Raw genomic sequence first — 10,591 nt, forward strand, 5'->3', positions numbered from 1 at the left:
AAGAGAGTATGGTAGGGAGGTATTTATAGGAGTTTCTAAAGTGTTCACTGTTTGTTCATATATAGATGATGTTCTTTAAAATGAGGGTTATAATGAAAAATAAGTAAGTATATGGTTCCATAAATGAGAAATTAAGAAAGAATTGTATATTTCTTAGAGAAATATACAAGCATAGTTGGTGTCAAAAATTATCACTCGAACTTTTCTGCTCGTAGGTTTTTGCTCGAAAACTATGCACATCCCATCCCACACATTGTTCAATTTGAGCTCTCAGCTAGACCATTGGCACATGGATGATAGGGAGATGAAAATTTGTGAACTATTTATAACATGTGCACCAAGGCAGCAATGGTGTCATTGAGGAAGTGAGATCCTCTATCACTTATCAACTCAACAGGATGGCCAAACTGAAAGATGATCTAGTCATACAAAAATGTAGCTACCACCTCAGCTGTATAGTTTTTGACTGCCTTGGCTTCAACCCATTTGGTTCCATAGTCAGTGTGGCAAGAAGAGCATACTTGTTCCTACAGGAGGAGAGATGGGCCCAATGAAATCTAACCCCCAACGATTTAAGGGGGGTGCTAGAGTGAATGGTTGTAGAGGAAGGTACTCGAGCCTTGTAGGCTTGGGGCCTACTCGTTGATAGGAATCACATCAAGTCACATGAGCATGGTAGTCATCGCGGAAGAGATTGGGCCACCAGAACCCAACACACATGATATTCCAAGCAATAGCATCCAGGGCCATATGCCCTCCACCTATGCCAGTGTGTACCTTTTCAAGAATGGATTTTGTCTCGTGGGGGAGCACACACCATCTCAAGATATGTTCCTTCCCGAGTTTGGACAATTGACCTATAATCAACTTAAAAGGAGCCGCTTGAAGGATCCTCTTATGTTTCTCTATTGGAGTCAGACCTGGAGGAGGGCCACCTATAGAAAACAGTTGTACTATGTTGGCATACCATGGTGGAAAGCAGTCCACTGCAAACAAGAATTCATCAGGTAGTGCCATCACTCCAAAAAGTTCTGCATCGGGTAATTCATCTGTGATACCACTAGCTAGTTCCCCAGAATGTAACCTGCATAAGTGGTCCACAGGTTGATGCAATCTGCCAGCCCTCACCACAATGTCAAATTCAAATTCTTGAAAAAGAAGAATCCATCTACTGAATCAGCCACCAAGAGTAGGCTTATTCAATAAATACTTAAGAGCTTAATGATCACAAACTTCTTTCCCAAGAGGTAGTGATGATACTTGGCCATGGCATAAACCATGCTACGACCATCCCTTTCTATGGTATTGTAATCACATTCTGCTCTATTGAGTTATCAAATGGCGAAGTAAATGGGTAAATCAATCTTGGTATCCTGGTTAGGTTGAGCTAGTATAGCACCTACTGCCCACCCACTAGCATCCACATGGACATGAAAAATGACATCCCAATGTGGCTGCCTGAGAATGGGGGCCTTCATGAGGTGATGCTTCAGATCATCAAAGGCTAGTTGTTGCAAGGTGGCCCAAACAAAATATCAGTCTTGATGTAGGAGTTCTTCAGTGCAACAACAATGTCATCATAGAAACGTATGAACCTTCAATGATAGCCCACATGCCCTAAGAAAGACTTCACCTCTTTGGGTGTACGATGGATAGGCAATGAGATGATCACCTCTACCTTGGTGGGGTTAGTGTTCATGCCCTGTCATCATAGAAGCGTATGAACCTTTAGTAATAGCCCAGATCCCCTAAGAAAGACTTCACCTCTTTGGGTGTACGAGGGATGGGCAATGAGATGATCACCTCTACATGCTTGTGTTTTGACATGCTAGATGGTCAGTATTATGGGTGATTCTATGTTAATACTGATGTCGCTAGTGTTATTGGTGTTGTGATTGATTATTGTGCTTTGAGCGCGGTTATGTTTGGATCAGTTGATTCGGTGATTCGTTCAATTGATTGTTAATAACTAATGTAATTGACGGCTTGAGTAGAGGTCATGGAACTCATAGTGAGGATTGGAGTTAGTGCGAGGGTACCGATCAAGGTGTTGCACAGCACATTATATATGGCCATGGGCCAATTTTGTTTTTGCTTTATTATTACAAGTTTGAGCAATATATTTTATAGTGGACATAATTCATTTTTGGGCCCTAAGATGGCTATGTAAAGCAAATCCCTCATTTTGGAAGAGAGGGATAATTATGGCTCCTTGGTGCTTTTACGAAATATCATAAATACTCTAGATGAGGAAGGGTGAGCCACTCATCTAGGGAGGGGAGATTGTAGCCAACCTGATGTCGCTTTTGTGGTTTGATTGTATTCTTCTTCTCGAATTGATTAAGTGGTGAATTTGTGTTGAAGAGAATTACCTTGAAGGTTTCAGTGGTATCAGAGCTTTGATCACGCTCTTGTGAAGGAAAGAAAAAAAAAGAAGTCCTGTGGAGTGTGGAGGGTTCAGGATTCAAAAGGACTATGTGACACATGCAGAATCAGAGGTCGAGGGGGAGAGAAAGTGTGCATCGAGGAACGTACCCAGGCGTGTGTTTTGGAACCCTGTTGGCTACACCATTCTCAAAGCTTTGCAGCTCTAAAGGACTCTAGAGATCCCTTATTTTATAAAAAGGCAAAAGGCTCACTTAAGGGGCTTAGCACATGGGAAGAAATTGGATGGGAATGGGAAAAGGTGGTCCCAAGTGGACCCATGCATATTTCTATCCTATTCCCATCCCACCATGCTAACAAAAAAAGAACTAGGGATGGGTTTAGGAGGAAGAGGACACATGGCATCATTTCATGAGTTTAAGAGGTGGGGACCTTATGGGGACAAGGACACATGTCATCCTTCCATGTTTTTGAATCCTTTAAAAAGGGAACCTATTCTAGGTGCTAGGGTCTAGAGGCCATGGCGGGATGGGAGAAAAAGTGGCTACTGAATTCTAAATCCATCCTAGACCACTTGGTGTAGGATGGGAGTAATGATGATAAAAATATTCCCATCCTAAACCCATGCTAGCCCCATCCATATGCTAAGTGTTCGGTGGATAGACTTCGAAGTTTGCACCAAGCATCACTCAGGCTATGGCGCATATCGCGTGTTTCAGAGTCGAAAGATTCCACACACCTGAAGCAATTGTCTCGCCATGCGTAGTCTACTGTCTCTGCTGATTCTCCAGTCTGCCGCACGCAGAGCCGCAGACCCTTCTACCGCCTCTAGTCCGCCACGGCCCCAGTAGGCCTCCTGTAGGCAACGCCTTTTCTCTTCATCAAGCGCCGAGAGCACTCCACCCATCGCCTCCGGCCTTCCGTAACTCCGCACCGCCCGCATCATTGCCAAAGTCTTGCACTAAAAGGCCTAGGCTAGTGCATTGGGTGCAGCCAACCATCATGCGGCCAGCCGCCTCTAGACTGTGCGCGCCCATCTCTGCAGACCTACAGTACCACCGGCAGCCTCTGCCCGCGCGCTCGTGATAGTCCGCACAAAACCACAAATGATCTCGACTTGCAGCATTGAAGAACAGAGTCAGCGCTTCCTTGCAAGACTTCTGCTAACCAAGGTCTAACGCCATGCAGCCCTGTTGATGGCGACCATCAACATTTCTGATGATAGCTGCTTGCTTTCCAGTGATCGTCTTTCCATCATGAGCTCCTTTGATGCGCGTGCCCAATCATAAACTCCCCACCGATGACATCCCTGCACGCGATGATTTCTCTTCTAGAAAGAGCAAGGTCAAAGTTTTTTCTTTGACCTTCAACTCCTTAGTCATCTAAGGTCAATTTGAAAAAAAAAAAAGAGGAAATTCAGCAAGCTACGAGGCTCAACAAAAGTGCGAGGCCACTCCACCAACCAATAAAGGCATTTTAAAAAAAAAGAAAGAAAAGAAAGAGAGAGCAAAGCAAAATTTGAAGAAGCTCGAATCAAGAAGGCAATTGGAACCACAAAATCACCGTGCAATTAATTGGAGAGCAGTTGAGCACAAAAGACGACGACAAGCGACATCATTAGTCCCATATCAACCACTCTAGTCTTTCTACCTCCAATCAACGAGCGAGAGAAGTGATTTCTTTTGCTTTATATTTCATACACTTAGTATTTTTTGTCATCCGAGAAATTCTCTAAAAAAGATAAGATTAAATGTATTGCAAATCATTTAGTGGAGAGTGCTGCACTTTGGTGGAACATCTCTAAGCACAGTAAAAGGCGGCCAAAATCTTGGAAGTCTTTTCAAAAGCTCATCAAGAGAGATTTCCTTCCCTCACATTTCAAAGCAAAAGCCAGACAATAGTGGGATACTTTCAGGCAGTTTGATAAGGAGATGATCTCCACATATACTGATAGATTTTGGCAAACGTTGATCCAATTACAGTCCTTAGAGAAAGTTCATGAGCGAGATTAATGCAAGAAGTATGTGGCAGGTCTAAAATCTAAGTTGAGAGCCGAGATTAACATGTTTCATCCTCGCTCACTAAACTCTGCAATTTCTCTTGCAATGAATTGTGAGAGGAAGAATGGGATCCCAAAGGAAGGGAAAGATTTGGAACAACATGTACCCTTCCATAAGAAAAAGAGATTCTTTAAATCTAAAAATGGTTTTGTTCCACAGAAGACATATTCTTCTTCGAAGCTGAACAGTGGAAATTTTCCAAAGAAGAAATAAGGTGTTTCAAGTGCAACAAGGTGGGACACATAGCCACTGAATGTCCCGAAAGAAAGAAGACCCCGATGGCGAAAGTGCACATGATCGATGACGAAGCAGCTAAGCAAGAGGGAGGTAAGTATAATTGTCATGCTCTTCTAAAAATAAAAGGTTTCATTAATGGCAAAGAGATTGTTATTCTGCATGACGATGGTAGTACACATGATTTCATTTCGAAAAGAGCCTTAGCAAAGCTAAATGTAGAGTCTTTCCCATCTGACTATAAGGTCAAAGCTGCTTTTACCAAGACAAAGTACAATTGTACTAGAGAAATCAAGAATCTTGAAATTTAATCAAACCCTACAAGGATAGACAAGACTTTCTAGTGGCACCCTTACAAGGAGTGGACATCATCTTAGGAATGCCATGGAGGCATCAATATAATCCTAAGATAGATTGCGATTCACATCAGATGTGGATTGAGAAGGACAGACAAGAAATATGTCTGAAAAGTTCAATGAAACCTGAGATCAATCCTTTACTCAACCACACACAAGCCAAAAGAGCAATTAGAAAACGTGAGAAGACATATCTAATTTTGGTGAATACAGTAACGGCTACTCAGCCAAACACTAAGACTTCATGCCAAAAGTTTCTTTTTTGATTTTTTGATTGTTTCTCAGAGGATTTACCACGTGGACTACCATGTTCTCGACTTGAAGATCATAGGATAGAAATCCTACCGGAAAATACTCCACCTTGCAAAGCTCCTTATGGAGTCAACCAACTAAAGCAAAAGGAAATTCAAAAGCAGGTGGAGGAACTGATAGAGAGAGGATTGATAAGACCCAGCAGTTCTCCTTATGGAGCACCTGTCCTATTAATCAAAAAGAAAAATGGAACCTATCGAATGTGCATAGACTATCGTGCACTAAACAAAATCATAGTGAAGAACAAATATCCAATCCCTAAGATTGATGCATCATCTTTTGGACAAATTGAGGACAAATTGAAAGGCCCGGCCAAGGTCTTCAGTAAGACAGATCTCAAATCTGGCTATCATCAAGTTCGTATGGTAGAAGAGGATATATACAAGACTACCTTTGAAACTCAAACGGGACATTATGAGTTCCTAGTTATGCCTTTTGGGCTAACTAATGCTCCAGCTACTTTTAGTAGAATGATGAACTGAATCTTTCTTAAACACCAAGATTGTGTGGTAGTATTTTTTGATGATATTGTGGTGTTTAGCAAAGATATTAAAGAGCATGAGGAACATCTGAAGCGAGTCTTTTCACTCTTGAAAGAAAATAAATTGTACATAAATCATGAAAAGAGTAGTTTCTTTCAAGATCAGATAGAGTGTTTGGGTCACATAGTATCTGCCAATGGGATTTGAGTGGATCCAAAGAAGATTGAGTGCATAGTCACATGGCCTAAACTCCGAGATATACATGAATTAAGATCATTCTTGGGATTGTGTAGCTTCTATAGAAAGTTTGTCAAGAATTTCGCATACATTGCACATCCATTGATAGACCTTCTTAGAAAAGCTAAATATTTCTTATGGACCGACCATCAAGATAAATCTTTTACATCTTTGAACGAAGCTCTCACACAAGCTCCTATGTTGCAACTACCCGATTTCTCTAGACCATTCTTTGTCATTGTAACCGATGTTAGTGGATATGGAATTAGAGCCGTACTTATGCAAGATGGACATCCAATAGCATATGAGAGCTGAAAATTAAAACCAGTGGAATGCAATTATAGCACATATGATAAAGAATTAACCGCCGTTGTGCATGCCTTACAAATGTGGAAACATGATTTGATGGGAGCTGAGTTTCTTATCAAAACCGATCGGCAAAGTATCAAGCATTTGTTGACTCAACCACCAATATCTGATAGACACATCAAGTGGGCATCATTTATACAGAGTTTTCAGCCCAGCATTTAGTATCAACTTGGAAAAGAAAATGTAGTTGCTGATGCTGTTAGCAGAAAGCCAAGTATTAATCACACATCACTACTGTAGAGACCCAACCTTTCGAAGGTATGAAGAATTCTTATCAAGAGGATCCAGACTTTTTCGATATATGGAACTTATTAGAGAATAATAATTGGAATCCTATGTTGGACTATTCATGTAATGATGGACACCTCTTTTATCAAAAGAAATTATGCATCAATCGACCCTTTAGACAAATTATAATGGAGGAAATGCACCAACCACCATATATGCAACATAGGGGAGTGACTGCCACTTTACAAGTGATAGCGAGGGAATTTCATTGGCCTACTATAAGAAAAGATGTGGCTAAGCATCACTTGCCAGAAGATCAAGAGTTACAAAAGAAAGACCCCAGGATTGCTACTGCCTTTGCCAATTCCTATGCAACCTTGGGAACAAATATCTATGGATTTCATAACAGGTATTCCTACTACAGCGAATCAAAATGATATGATTTGGACGATAGTAGATCGCTTTAGTAAGCAAGCTTATTTCATCCCATGCAAGAAGACTTTAACAGCTTAGCAAGTTGCACATTTATTCATCAAGCATATCTTTGTTCATCATGGCTTGCCAAAGATTATAGTGTCTAATCAAGATTCGAAGTTTTGCAGTAATTTCTGAACTGCATTATTTCATAATCTAGGCACTAAGCTAGATTTCTCATCAGCCTTTCATCCAGAATCGAATCAACAAACTGAAGTTACAAATAGTACTATTCTAGATATGATAAGAGCTTATGCGGGAAGTCAACCAAAGACTTGGGACAAATATCTTCATCTCTTATAGTTTGCTTATAATAATACTCCTCATTCTACAATTGGAAGAGCACCCTTTGAGGTTATCTATGGGAAAGTTTTACCTATTGCTATCACACAATTGACCCATAGAGTGGAGGCGGCAGATGCATTTACCCATGACTGTCAAAATATTCTCAAAGAGGTTCAAGAAGCCATTGCAATCGCACAAGAGAAGTACACAAAACAAAGCCAATAAGAAACGGAAACACATCTTTTTATAGAAGGTGATTATGTACTTCTTTGGATTGAGAAAAGAAGATTGAAGAGTGTTGAGAAATGGCCAGTAATCAAGATATCACCTTGTTTTTATGGACCTTTCAAGGTGATTTAGAAAATCAATGATCTAGCTTATAGGCTTGAATTACCTGATAATTGGACAATACATAATGCTTTTCATATCAACCTCTTAAAGCCCTTCAAAGGAACTTTACCTATTCATCCCGTCTATGAAGAGGCTCCATTGATTGTTGATGAAGAAGAAATTCTAGAACCCGAATGCATTATTGATCATCAACAGACCTCGACTCGAAAAGGAAATGTCTATATTAAATACTTGCTCAAATTTAAGAATCATTCGAGAGATGATGCTCAGTGGATGCCTGAGTGGTTCTTTCAAACTTTTCCAGACCTCATTAGTTCATATAATCAAACACGCAATTGAGGTCAGTTGCAATCCAAGCAAGAGGGATGTTATGGAAATTATATTTTTGGTATATCTTGCTTTGAACATTATTATTTTAGTCAAGTGTGACTATGGCAAAGTACTCCATAGGAGCGCACTGGACGTGGCGGGGGTCCTAGTGGATACTTTGTGTGGTTAGTTGGGGACGCCTGACTAGCTTGTGTTTTGCCATGCTAGATGGTCAATATTGTGGGTGATTCCATGTTAATACTAATGTCGCTAGTGTTATTGGTGTTGTGATTGATTATGGTGCTTTGAGCATGGTTATGTTGGGATCGGTTGATTCGGTGATTCGTTCAATTGATTGTTAATAACTAATGTAATTGGCGGCTTGAGTACTGGTGATGGAACTCATAGCGAGGATTGGAGTTAGTGCAAGGGTACCGATCGAGGTGTCGCACAACACATTCTATATGGCCATGGGCCAATTTTGTATTTGCTTTATTATTGCAAGTTTGAGCAACATACTTTGTAGTGGACATAATTCATTTTTGGGCCCTAAGATGGATATGTAAAGCAAATCCCTCATTTTGGAAGAGAGGGATAATTATGGCTCCTTGGTGCTTTTATGAAATATCATAATTACTCTAGATGAGGAAGGGTGAGCCACTCATCTAGGGGGGGGAGATTGTAGCCAGTCTGTTGTCGCTTTCGTGGTGTGATTGTGTTCTTCTCCAATTGATTAAGTGGTGAATTTGTGTTGAAGAGAATTACCTTTAAGGTTTCACAATATTAGAGGGAGCAAATTTGCAATGTATTTCTTACATTGCTAGATGAATAGATGCTTTATGATAGATTAGTGTCCCCCGACCTTTGCTTCACATTATATACCCAAGACATGTGGGTAATGTGGGTAATGGATGTGTAAGGCACGATGGACTGCACTATTCATGTTGAGAAAAACAATAGAATGGTCATAGATGCCTGCAATGCATATGTTAAGGTTTTACCAAGTCATGGTCTCAATGCAATATACAGCCAAACTATAGAGATTTTCCTTGTGAATTGAGCTATGATTAGGATAGTTTATGCGAGGAGAATCTATCGACACAGAACCTGAATCTGGTTCATGAACTGGGAAATGGCAAATGGCCTCAAAGTACCTTGTGTAGACATATACAAAGATATGACCTTGTAGGCTAGTCTAGTACTTGGTTTATTTTTTTATGTTCTACTTGGTCACTATATATGCCAAGTACTTTGTATTCTTATCTATTGAACATCTGTTGGAGCTTTCGTGTGTGAGCACATCCATTCACTGGTGTTCACTTCTTGTCTCCATTTGTGTTCCTTCAAGTGGTATCAGAGCGTCAGTCACTTGAACCGAGATTCAGCCTTGCCTTCTGTCTTGTGGCAAGTTCTCTCGTGTCCTCGTGTTGCTCTCAATCCTACATTCAGCCCACTTCAGTTTCCAGCTCGTTTTTCAGTCAGTTGTCGTGAAGAACTTGAGTTTTTTTGCTGCCTCGGGAAGTCTTCTTCAGGTCGCCTCTCTCCAGGACTTGGTCGACAACCAATGTTGCTGATTTTCAGACTTCAGCCCGAACAGCTTCAGATCAGGTCGCCTTCACTTCGCCCCTCTTTTTGAGGTCGCCCTTGAGCCCGGGAGCTTCTACTTCAGGTCGCCCTGATTTCTAGCACTTTCCGGCATCTCCTCTTGCTGTTTTTTACTGCCTACAACAGTCTCCTATAGTTGCATTGATGCTCTTCTCAGTAGCAGCAGCCATCTTCTTCAATACGAGTTCATCTACTGCTACAATGGTGCTCTTCTCAGCAATTTCCAGCCCCGAATCAAACTGACATCCACCTCGGAAGCTCCTACTTCAAATCGATTTGCTTCAGCGCTCTTTTCCTGCTTCTTGGACACCCAAATCTTCTTGTCAGTTATTTGTCAGGAATAATGTCTCTTTCTGAAAGCTTTGGCACTATCACTGAAGGGGATAAATTGGAAGGATCAAACTATGCCTTGTGGTCATTTATGCTCCGCGATATTTTGGTTGGCAAGGGCTTGTGGGACATTGTGAGTGGTGATGAAACTAGGCCAGCTGCTGCTGCAACTAGTTCATCTTCATCCATCACATCTATATCCACAGCTCCTACTCCTGCTCTATTGGAGGAGCAAAGGAGGTTTGATAGAAGAAATGCCCAGGCTTTATCTTTGATATCCCTCTCAGTGAAGAGGCACATTATGTCTACTATCAAGTCCTGCAGGTACGCTACAGATGCTTGGGCTAAACTGGCATGTATGTATCAGGTCAAAAATGAAGCTAGAGTGCTAGCTTTGACAAATCAACTCAAGGAGTTGAAGATGGAAGAAGGGCAAACAATTGCATAGCATATTGCTAAGATTACTGATCTTAGAGATCAATTAGCAGGCGTTGATGAGGAGATAGAAGACAGAAAGTTGGTCACTCTCACTCTCAATAGCCTGGCTCCATCATTTGGCACTTTTGTTACCTCT

The sequence above is a fragment of the Dipteris shenzhenensis genome, chromosome 9, assembly GCF_047967505.1.
Source record: "Dipteris shenzhenensis isolate YYH24624 ecotype China chromosome 9, Dip_SZ_1.0, whole genome shotgun sequence".
Lineage (NCBI taxonomy): Eukaryota > Viridiplantae > Streptophyta > Polypodiopsida > Gleicheniales > Dipteridaceae > Dipteris > Dipteris shenzhenensis.